Source organism: Xenopus laevis, chromosome 1S, assembly GCF_017654675.1.
Source record: "Xenopus laevis strain J_2021 chromosome 1S, Xenopus_laevis_v10.1, whole genome shotgun sequence".
Classification (NCBI taxonomy): domain Eukaryota; kingdom Metazoa; phylum Chordata; class Amphibia; order Anura; family Pipidae; genus Xenopus; species Xenopus laevis.
The window spans coordinates 137,800,581-137,813,077 of NC_054372.1; the positions used below are offsets into that span (position 1 = coordinate 137,800,581).

General features: G+C 33.3%; 1 pseudogene; it reads right to left on the bottom strand.

Annotated features, from left to right (window-relative positions):
* Positions 1–818: 818 nt before the first annotated feature.
* Positions 819–12,059, bottom strand: LOC121399048 (annotated as a pseudogene).
* Positions 12,060–12,497: the final 438 nt, after the last annotated feature.

Genomic DNA, 12,497 nt, shown 5'->3' on the forward strand with positions numbered 1-12,497 from the left:
ATAAACATGTCATGTCAATGGGTGTTGCCCTAGGTGAAATTTGACAATATTTTCATATTAGTTTTTTAATTTCTTTTTTTTTAAAGTTGCTAGACTCATGGAATATGGTTAGTAGAATGCCATTAAAGCTTTTTTGGACAAGCCACGTTTCAAAGTTTAAAAACATATTTCTATGATACACGAAAGCCATGAATAACCTGTAAAATGTATCCTAAACTGTGTTTATGGATCTCATCAATTATATTTAATTATATTTTATTTAAGTACCATTTGCTGCAATTGTACACAATGCTGCAAAATGGATGTAATTGTGCTTACATTACAAAGTGGGTTGCATGTAGCATTTTCAGAGTGCAGGTTCTGTCACTTCCGCATTATGTCTTCAAAACAATGTTTGTGATTCATGCCATTCATCAGAAAAGGCACGATAGATGCATTGGCACCATATGGAAGTGCATAAACATGTTTGGACACCAAGGATCAATATGCATTCTTCATTCTGTCAATATTAGAGTCCTCTGGAAATTAGAGGCACAGAAATTAATCTGAAAATGAGTATGTTTACACAATAACACTGACAGAAGTAGACAAAGTATTCAGCACACATATAGGTGTTTCAATTGATATTCTAGGAATTTTCAGCTGCAAATTGATACAAATTCATATATCTAGATCCATAAGAGAATAATTATGGGGATTTGCATTGTTATATTAAATCAATAATTGTTGGATTTTTACATGCTTGGAAAAAAATATTAATTCTGTGAGGGTCCCAATCTCAAAAGACAAAACAAAGACAGTAAGTAAGCTATGCATTGTCAGGTAGATTGAAAGGATACCAGTCTCTTTATTGATACTTTTACCTCCTTATTCCTTAGGCAATATATGATTGGATTAACAATATGTATTAAAACAGTGTAAAATACCACTACTGATTGATTAAGGGTAATGCTGAAGTCCACCATTTGGTCTCACATACAGTATATGAAGGTTACAGTACCATTATACACAAGGATAACAATTAGGTGGGAACTGCAGGTGGAAAATACTTTTCTTCCGATTTTAGTTGGAATTTTCAGTACTGTGACAATATTGTAAAAATAGTACATCAAAGTGACAGTAAGTGAGGTCATCATAACTAGAGCTGCACAAATAAAATCCAGGAATTAGTTGAAAGAAGTATCTTTGCATGAAAGTTGTAAAAGAAGGGTTGCATCACTTTGCTTCGACAAAACTCAAACTGAGAAATTGAGAAAATAGGAGGGAATGTTGTAATAAACCCTCCAAATCATGAGCAGATTGTAAGTTTCTGACAAGTTGGATGGTTCATTAAAGCTGACTAACATAATGGATTACACACAGCCAAAAAGCGATCAAAGGCCATAACACCCAATAGGAAACACTCAGTGGAACTAAGGAAAAAGAAAAAAAATAGCTGGGTGATACAACTAGAAATTGAGATAACCTTCCTCTGGGAAGAAATGGTAGCCAGAATTTTAGGAACATTTTGGGATTCGTAGTCAAATAACATATTTCTAGTAAAGAAAATGTACAAAGGTAAAAGTACATTAGCTTTCACAGCTGTCTTTCTGTTAGAGTATGAATTCTTTCACCAGGCTTGTATTTCCAAATGACATACTGCCAAGTACTGTTTAAGAAAAAGAGTGAAGTAGATAGATAATGATGTCATATTTCATGTTGCTAATTCAAACAGGTGTTATTGTTATATATGGAATCCTAAACCTCACTCTTCTGCCTATAACAGCCACCTTTTGCTTTGGGAAGAGCCTTCCGCTATTCGGATGCCACCAGGTCTTAATGCGAGAGAGAGGAGAGAGTTCTGGGCAGACAAGGGAACAGCAGCAGGAGTGGAGAACAAGGAAAGTGGTCAAGGGACAGGATGGGTCAATAACAATCAAAAGAAGCAGTACAATTAAAGGAGACAAGGGAGTAATCAAGGTCACAGGCCGGGTCAAACACACCAATATTGCAGTACAAAGCAAGATCCAAGAGAGTAGTCAGTACACGAGCAAGGGTCAGGACAGGCAGCTGACTATACAAGGTCAAGGACATGCAGAAACACTAGAAATTGCACCCAAGTACTATTAAAAATAGTTGGGCAGTGTTACCAACCACATGCCCAGCCCTTTAAATATTTGAATTTCGCACAATGATATCAGACGCAGCACCTCATCAAATCCGGCAGCAGTGAAGCGAGCACGCCATTATAGTTCTGCGTGCAGAGGAAGAAGATGCAGCTAGACCACCAGGTATACTCACAGTTATTGTATTTGTTTAAGGGGTCTTCTATATCCTTTAGAAGATCCTGAATGGAACTAATTAGGAGCTGTAATTTTGTAACATTTTTGCAATTACGTATCTTATTATTGTATATGCTAGACATTTTGTCATTTGATGTTTTTTATATTTATAGTATATTTCTGAACATACATTACATATTTATAATATGCCAGTGGTGCCAACTCTAGAAGTAGGTATGTATACATTTATTTAGACCACACTTAATAATAAGCACATAAAATTAGATAAACAAAACATATTAATTTTAAAGGGAAAATAAATACCCTTTTGGACGTAAGCTCTTTCAGTTGGTGTTATGTAAAAAAAAGTACATAAACATTATCTGACCATCCTGATATAAATATAAATGTACTTTTTTATACATTCATATCTAATTTCACAGATTGAAAGGAAACCTTAACAGATTTTTCTGTGTTCACTAAAACCAGTTCTCCCTGCCCTTGGGCTCACAGTGTAATACAATGCCTTTCACCTAATTCCACTGAAAAGTGATGGCTTCTGGGACTTGAAATCACTCTGCATTTTAGAGAAAATATTTACAAAATACTGACATGCTGGTATTCTTCAACAAAAGACGCTTCATGTAGCAAAATGTCACTGAGGAACTGTGGGGCAAAAGGCACATGTTTTTTGGGGATGCCCTAGTATATATAGTTGGTTTCTGAAAACAAGCTCATCAGATGTTACATTAAGTACTTATACAGTATACACAAAGGGGATTATTTACTAAGCTCCTAATACCCAAAAGTTCCCGAAATCTGAAAAATTTGTGATTTTTTTTATAAAATCTGACTTTTAAAAAAATCACGAATTTTTCGGAATTTATTATACCCTGAGGGCTAAAAAGCCTGAATATAAAAACAGGGCATCTCAAACCTGTCAAAGTTGCATAAAAGTCATTGGGAACAGTCCCGTTGATTTTTGGTTGTGTCGGGGGGTTCGGGCAATTTCACAATGTTTTCGGAGCTTTTGGGTGAAAACTCTGAAAAATTCGGAGATTTCGGGGAAAATTCACTAATAAATATTGAAAATCTAAGCTTTTTCCGCAAAGCAAATTTTCGCGGAAAATGTAATAATAAATAAGCTTTAAAAACCCGAGCGGGTCAGATCGGAGTTTGTAGCAGCCAATATTGAGATAAATTCTGACCTTGATAAATAACCCCCAAAATGTCACAAAGTCTTAAATATATTGATAATAGCTTGAGTGCAGAGGATCTCTTGGATTTGTCTGTATGATTTTTGTAGTCAGAAAAAAATTGTTGGTGAGCACTACGTTCCCTTTTTTGATAAAGGGTATTACACATAGTACAAATAAAAAATAAGTGAACTGATCACAGGTCTCATTAGTAACAAACATCTTGATCATTTCAACTTATGATTGGTCCCTTAGTGTAGCCATCCCTTTGTTTGTGTAGCTAGGAAAATCATTATCTGCGTTAATTAAAGGTCCCGCTGGAATCATTTTTTAGTATATTAATAAGACTCTAGTGAAACTGCTATAATTACTTTAACCAACTAGAATGCTCCCCAGATATTTGTAAATTGACAAACACAATACAATCTCTGTTGCATTTTTTAATTCATTGTTTATTGCAATTAGTTTACAACGTTATTTATAAGGAAAATGTATATACCATGTATTATTTAAATTAAGATTAACATTTAATTCATGTTATCAATGGTTCAATCACAACTCTTGGTACTTTTTAACTTTAATTTGTACTTGTAAAATATGTAATACATTTTCCTAAATTATGTCCTAAATCATGTCCTAAATTTTTAGAGAATTCTAAGAACATTTTACATAGCCAACAATGAGGGGGTTATTTACTTACAGTAAATCCGAAAATTTGTCATTATTCTCTCAAAAGCACTTCGATCAAACTCCTGTGCACATTTTTACTGTATATATCAATACATTTATTTGCTTTATTACAGGAGGAATTCTCTCTCACTGGTTATCTATTGCTATGCTCTGGTGCTACAATTCTTCAGTAATTCACTCCTGGGCATTTCATATCCATAATGCAGCTTGCCTCTGTGCCTCTTTAAACATTACACTCACTAATTCAGGAATCTTTTACAGTTAGTCATACGATTCCTCTAGTGATGGGTGAATAAATTTGCCTGGCGCAAATTTGTGGTGATTTCCACATTTCACCACCAGCAAATAAATTTGCTTAACTCCTGCTAAAATTCACTTGCGAATTTAATTTTGGTCGAGTGTCTGAAAAGTCGCTTGTGTCAAAAATGCAGCGCATCTACACTATTCGGACACCCATTGACTTTAACGCCGGTGTAAAAATTGACGCAAGCGACTTTTCAGATGCCCTGCCAAAATTGACGCTGGCGTACATTTTTGAATTTCATGATTTTTCGACACTTTGTGAATTTCATGGGAAATTTGCAAATTTTTCAGCAAACTGATGGGAGAAATTCGCCCATCACTAGCTTCCTCTTAATAAGGTCTCACAAAGCTCCAAGAATATTTCTGATATAAAATGTGTATTTTAGTGTTTCTGTTGAACAACCATCTGCAGTAGTCAATCACAGATGTTAAACTTCCGATAAATATTTAAGGCTTGAAAAAATAAGCATATTTGCTAGTGCATTTTGCAATTGGAGGCAAATAATGGAAATATTGTATACTATAGTGTGAAAAAAAAGATTGCATTTAACTTTTTAGTCTTTATCACTTGATACAGCAAAATATATTAGCATCATCAGAAAAGGGCTAATATTACTTAGATCTTTAGAATGGCTTTTAAAGCTCAGCTTGCTAAGGCTATCTTCTGTTTTTTGAGATGTTAGAGTTCCCTTTCTTTAACAGGTGGTGCTGTTTGATGTTCCTTGCTCTCTTGTGCTCTTGTCCTTAATTCATGTACAAGTTCTGCCCACATGACATGTTGCCTACAGTATATTAGCTGTTATCTCACTAAATGCTCCCCATGGTGACTGAACAGTTGCATTTTAAATAGAATAATTCAACTTACCTCACTTACAATCTTACAAAGACCTTTTACATTGTACAAAGTTCCAATCAAATCTCAAAGATATTTCTATTGCACCTACACTACACAAATTCTAAAACCACAATTGCCATTGAATTTATTAAAAGATCCAAATATAAAAAAGTATGAACTAATTTCTAGGGTAGAAAAAATTCAAAAACCTCTAAAAGTCGGTATTGAATTACAGTGGTCCAATAGGAACCACACACCTCCCATAGACTTCTATAGCATCTCGACAACTTTTACTTTGCAAAGATTTGCCTTAGGGGTTTTTGTAGTTTTTACATTTAGAAATATAGGAAAACCACACATTTTTCGAGATTCATGGAAAAAAACAAAATTACATTTTTAATAAATGGGCCCCATTGTGTTGTTGCCTACCACTTAGTTGCATATCTAGTCCACAGTGTGGATGAATGCCAAAAAAATTAATTTTAATATCTATATGTAAGTCTGATAAACTGATTTGAACACTTGGATAAAATTCTGCAGAAGAGTTTGTGCTAGTTCATTTATTGCAATATTTTTACTGCTTTACATGTGGTGAGGCAAATATTGTATCCTCTATATCAGGCAGAAATATGATGTTTACTTTCTTGTAAAATACTCATAATTCAGAAATGCTGCTTTTGTTATATATACTCTATTCCTTGTAGAATTGTTATCTTTGTTCTAGAAATGTATTCAACTAATGCCCTGGATCCTCTGTTTTCCTGTGTTCAGAGATAACTAGGCTGAAATAACCTCTTGAACAATGCATTTTTTCCCCAGCTGACAATTTGAATAACTTGAATAACTGTATACCAATCAGTATAAAAATATATTGCCAACATTCTTTGCAATTTACAGAATATAATTAAAAAATTATATTGTATATTTTATATATCATATGATATATTATATTGTATATAAAACAAAAGTAAAATATTCTTCCTTTTATTCTGGTTTTGAAAATCTAAAAATATTTTTATGTATTATGTTTTTATTGATATATATTCTTACTGTAATGGGGAACATTGTTATCCTTGACATTGTCTACAGTGATTCTCGTCCTCATACACCTATGTATTTGTTTTTAACCAATTTATCATTGTTGAAGATTCTCTATACATCTAGGGCAAATTTACTTATGGTCAAATATCGAGGGTTAATTAACCCTCGATATTCGACTGCCGAAATGAAATCCTTCAACTTCGAATATCGAAGTCGAAGGATTTAACGCTATTCCCTCGAACGATCAAAGGGATAATCCATCGATCGAAGGATTATCCTTCGATCAGAAAATTGTTAGGAAGCCTATGGGGACCTTCCCCATAGGCTAACATTGGCCTTGGTAGGTTTTAGGTTGCGAACTAGGATTCAAAGTATTTTTTAAAGAGACAGTACTTCGACTATCGAATGGTCGAATAGTCAAACGATTTTTAGTTTGAATCGTTCGAATCGAAGTCGCAGGTCGAAGTAGCCCATTCGATGGTCAAAGTAGCCAAAAAAAACATTCGAAATTCGAAGTTTTTTTCCTCTATTCCTTCACTCGAGCAAAGTAAATGGGCCCCCTAATATCATTGATATGATGTTATTAAAGGGATACTGTCATGGAAAAACATGTTTTTTCCAAAACACATCAGTTAATTCTGCACTGAAATCCATTTCTCAAAAGAGCAAACTGATTTTATATTCAATTTTGAAATCTGACATGGGGCTAGACATTTTGTCAGTTTCCCAGCTGCCCCAAACATGTTTTTCCATGACAGTATACCTTTAAACATCATTACACAGAATCAAGCTCTATCCTTTACATGGTGCATTGCACAGCTCTACTTCTTCGGATTTTTGGGTTCTGCTGAATGAATTATCTTAGGGGTTATGGTGTATGACCTGTACTTATGCCATTTTCTATCCCCTTCACTATTCTTTACTTATGAATACTAAAGTAAGTCTACTGATGTCATTTTCTTCACGGATTGTAGGTTTTATAGCAACTTTGGGGCAATTATATTGGTTTCTCAACTCAGAGTCTGCGGTCCTAATACAATTAAACTTTTCTATTGTGACCTTAGTCCAGTTCTGCAACTGACCTGCAAAAAGCCATCAATTATGGAAACTTTTTATGTGAATTTGGCTTCAACAATACTTTTAGGCACCTGTCTCTTTACTATATGCATGTTATTTTAACAATATTACAAATCCCCTTTTTTGAAGGTAGGCAAAGAGCTTTTTCAACATATGGAGCACATCTCACTGTGGTGATTATTTATTATGGAGTTATGATATTTATGTATGTGACTCCAGTTTCAGTCAACTTTATTTAATTTTAAGTCCTAGCATTGTTATATACAGTCATGACTCCATTTATAAATCATTTTATCTATGCATTAAGGAATAAAGAAGTTAGGCAAGCTCTTCTAAAATCAACACTGAGATTGAAAATGTATTTAATATCTGTAGCAAAATGCAAAGAGACACGTCACATTAACGAACAAACATGAATATGAATATTTTTTACTGTATTCATTAAGACTAGTGATGGGCGAGGACAAGTGATTCGCAAATGAATTCGTGAAACAGCCGCTAAAATTCGCCGACGTCCAAAAAACAGACGCCGGCGTAAAAAAAACAACGGGCGAATTTTTCGCAAAATTCTTGAATTTTTCTGCGAAGCGAAACAGCGCAAATTCGCCCATCACTAATTAAGATGAGCAATAAATAAAACCATCAGCAGCCAAACAGCAAACATACTGGTTTAACCTTACTGTTTACCTTTAAACTTTAAGTATGATGTAGACATTGATATTCTAAGACAGTTTGCAATGATTTTTAAATTTTTGAGCTTCTTGTTCAGCAGCTCTACAGTTTGTAATTTCAGGTGTTATCTTGTTGCTAGGGTCTTATTTACCTACAGCCAGACAGTGGTTTGAATAAAAAACAGGGATATGAATATGAGAAGGCCTGCACAGAAAGATAAAAAATAAAAAGTATTTGTTTTTGGTTTTTGGTTGCTGGGGTCAGTGACCCACTTTTGAAAGCTGGAAGAAGAGGAAGGCAAAAACTATAAAAAATTAATAATGAAAGTGGATCTAAGGGAATTATTTTTGAGCAGCACATAAAATAAATATGTGAAAGATGAGAAGGCCCATTTATCAAAAATCACATTTTCAAGTTTTTTTCATATTCAAGAAAACTTGAAAACGTTGAAATCTCAAATTTGTGCTTATTTATAAGAAATAAAAAGTAACAATAGCAATACAATTTTTGCCATACAGAGGAATCGTTTTTGGCTGCTGGTGTCAGTGACCCCTTTTTGAAAGCTGGAAAGAGTCAGAAGAGGAAGGCAAATAATTAAAAAATAAATAAAAATAATGGAAGCCATTGCAAAGTTGCTAGAAGAGACTATTACTGTACATACTTAACTGAGCCAAAAATTGTTTTATGGAGCAGACCAAGACTCACTAAGATTTGTGGATGTGTATTAGTGATGAGCGAAATTTTTTGCCAAGTTTGCCTGAAAATGATGCCAATAGATTACAACAGGTAAAAAAATTGTTGTGTGTCACCGTTCAGATTCATCTGTGTTTCCTAAAATGTCCTAACATTTTAGAGAAGCAAATGTAGCCCTAACTTTTCTTGACCAAAAGCGAATCTACTATATGCAGTATTTGAATTGGTCAAAAACTGTTTGTATAATAATGACATGCAGCTGTACTGGTGATTAGGAAAAAGCAACATGGAAAAATAATTTTGCTTCATAAAAGAAGCTACACTTTTGAATATACAGAATTATGGTTTTCACCTACTTTGTGCACCATTATGTCTATTGGCAATGATTTCTGAAACTATTTCCAGAACCACATTTTAATGTGCTGCCCAAGGTTTCTTTTCTTCTAGTTGCTCCCATTTGAATATGTTTCAGTCATTTTGTAAATGTAAACCTGAAATTTGTTCCACCATCCAACATATAAATTGCAATATACAAACAGTGCATTTTTATACCCAGAATTCCAGGATCATTGTAGATGTACTGGGAATAGCCATTAACATTGTATCACTTTTGGCTTTCTGCATTAAAATGTTATTAGGGTATGAAACTTGTAAGAATAAAGGAGTATAATGCAACCATGTTACTTTTATATGTAATCAATTATAATTATGTATTTTAATTCCCCTGACACATTTTCCTCTTTTCCTTTGTACCTTTTTAATTTTTATATTTAAAATTGAAAAAAATGTAAATTTTATAAAAAAAAAAAAAAAATTGAATAAACGATGGGAAGGCAAATTTCTCATTGTCACATTTCACATTTTTAACTTAAAAAAAACGTAAAAACTTTCAAATGGTAAGGGGCCCATTTACTAACAATCCACAAAATTTCCACAAATCTTCAAAAATCTGTGGTTTTCCTATACTTCTAAAAAGCTCAAAAAATCAAGGTTTAACCTCTGAAGCAAAACTTTGCCAATTAAAAGTTATTTAGGTTCTATAGAAATCTGTGCTGATCTTATTGGACCGATTTAAATTAATGTAGAGTTTTAGAGGTTTTCCGGTTTTTTTCTGCTAGGAATTGACCAAAAAAATTCTAATAAGAAAGCTAATTTATCCATGAAGATAATTAATATAATTCAACAAAAATACAATTGAAATTTACAAAGGTTGGGAGGCATAGGGTTATATTTATCAAAGAGTGAAGTTAGAAATTACCACAGTCCAAAAAAAAATCCTCCACTCTACATTCATTTCTATGGGATTTTTTTTTTTTTTTAAAAAAAAAACGATTTATCAATGGTATGCCTTTCAAAATGCCATAGAAATTAATGGAGAGTGGCAGAATTTCAATCTAGCAGATTGTGGTGATCTCTAACTTCACTCTTAAATAACTGATAAACAAACCCCATTATGTCTTCATGTATGTATATGTGAGTAAAAATGAAATTCAAGATATAAAAAGGTATTATTTTTAGTGATTTTTTAGTGATAGTTAAGTACACTGTAATTGAATGTCTTACTACTACATACTACTACATATATTATATGCAATAGGATACATATATATGCAATATTATTGGCACAAATATGGATTAATGCAGTATAGTCATCATCAAGTACAAGGTACTGTTTTATTACTACAACAGAGAAAAAATTAAATACTTAAAGACATTATAAATAGTTGTTTAAAATGGATTCTAATGGAGATGGCCTTCCTGTAATTTTAAACTTTCTGGATAGTTGGTTTTGGGGTAAGGAATTGTTTTCTCAATGCAAGCTTCACAGGTTTGTTTCTCAGGGTATAAATAAATGGATTTACTAAAGGAGTCCCAACTGTGTATATAATAGAAATTTCTTTCTGTAAATTAAAAGAAGGGCATGCAATGAGAAAAACATAACTGAAAATTCCTGACACGTAAAAAGTCAGCACTACAATAAGATGGGAAGAACACGTAGCAAATGTTTTCTGCAAATTCTGAGAGGTTGATTTCTTACATACAGTATAAGTGATGCAGATATATGAAAGAATAATAAGAGTAAAAGAACTCAGTAGCACTGCTGAAGCAAACAATGAACTCACAAGACGAACATTACCATTATCATTACAGGATAACCCCAGGAGTGGAGCCAGATCACAGAAAAAATGGTCAATTGTCAAGGAACCACAAAAAAGCACTTGTGATAACATTAATACAGGAATAATAGGAGCTGCAAACCCCAAAATCCATGAGCAATAAACAGTCCTTAATAACATTCTGTTATTCATTATTGCTGAATACCTGAGGGGGTGACATATAGCCACATACCGATCTACTGCCATGGAAGCCAATAAGAAATTTTCAGTAGAAGCAAGAGACAGAAACAAATATAATTGAATCATGCAAGATGAGAATGATACTGCTGTGAGATGTGCTAAAAGGACCTTCAGCATTGTGGGAAAAATTACAGATACATAACATATTTCTAAGAAGGAAAAGTGAACAAGATAAAAATACATAGGTGTGTGAAGGCATTGCTCTTCTGATATAACAAAAATGATAACAGCATTACTGGCTGTTGTGATAATATAAATTACAGAGAACCCAACAATACTCACCATCCTCAAATTGTTTTCAAGCAAAAAGCCTAAGATATAAATCTCTGTTAAATTATTTTGGTTCTCCATGAATAAGGTGCAATTTTTCCACAATATTTCCTCAATGATGAGCAGCTCCTGCTTACTGGCTTTGTTGTTCTATGTAATACACTTTGATGTAGACAGGGTTAAACTGAGTAAATCAGAGCAATAGCTGTGCAACACAGCAAGAATGTGTAAAAGTTGCACAGTAAATATTCTGTAAGAAAGAAAAGAAGAGAAATATATTATTTCTAAGAACACGTGGTATTGTTTTGTAAGTCAATTTCTGTAATATTGCAAAAGGTGGTCAAAGGGTCACTAATACTGTGTGGAAAGAGAGAATGGTCCCTTCCCAATGTTCTTAATATATTCAACATTATTTATTAATAAATGAATCATAATTTATTAATTATTACTTTCTATATATTGGTCTCATGATCTCAGCTAAACCCACCATTAGCCATTTGTTGGGGCTAGGCTCGCATGTTAGTGAAGTGCAAGATAAAACATCTGACCCTGCTTCCCAATTTGTTATTTACAGTATATAGGAAATAATGTAGTTGTTATACCGAAGAGTTCCATGGCCATATAAGGCATGACGCAGAAGGACTAGTGCTTTTATAAAGGTCATAGTACTCTGACATGTTCTTAAATTTTCATGTGATATTGTATCCTTATGCAGCTAACAGAATTCAGGAAACCGACAATCAAAAATGGAATATAACCTACATACACAGATGGAAAAAAATATATTTTTACAGTAGCAGCATCAAGGGTGATGAATAATGTGTGTTAGATAATAAAAAAGCTCTGGTCACTCTGGGGATTCAGGTCATTTTTAAATATGAGTATGATGCCTGAACTTTTTAAAAGTTGAGCTGGTGAGTTTTCGTTATGGTATAATCATACGCAATTACCAGCACATAACTAGCATTTTTAAGTGTTACAGATAAAAAACAGGGGCAATATCTTATGATTGTCTGTACATGTGTGGTATAAATAAATACATACAGTACATACATTAAGTTCAACCTTAACCTTGCTTAAATATTACTTATATCAAAAGTTT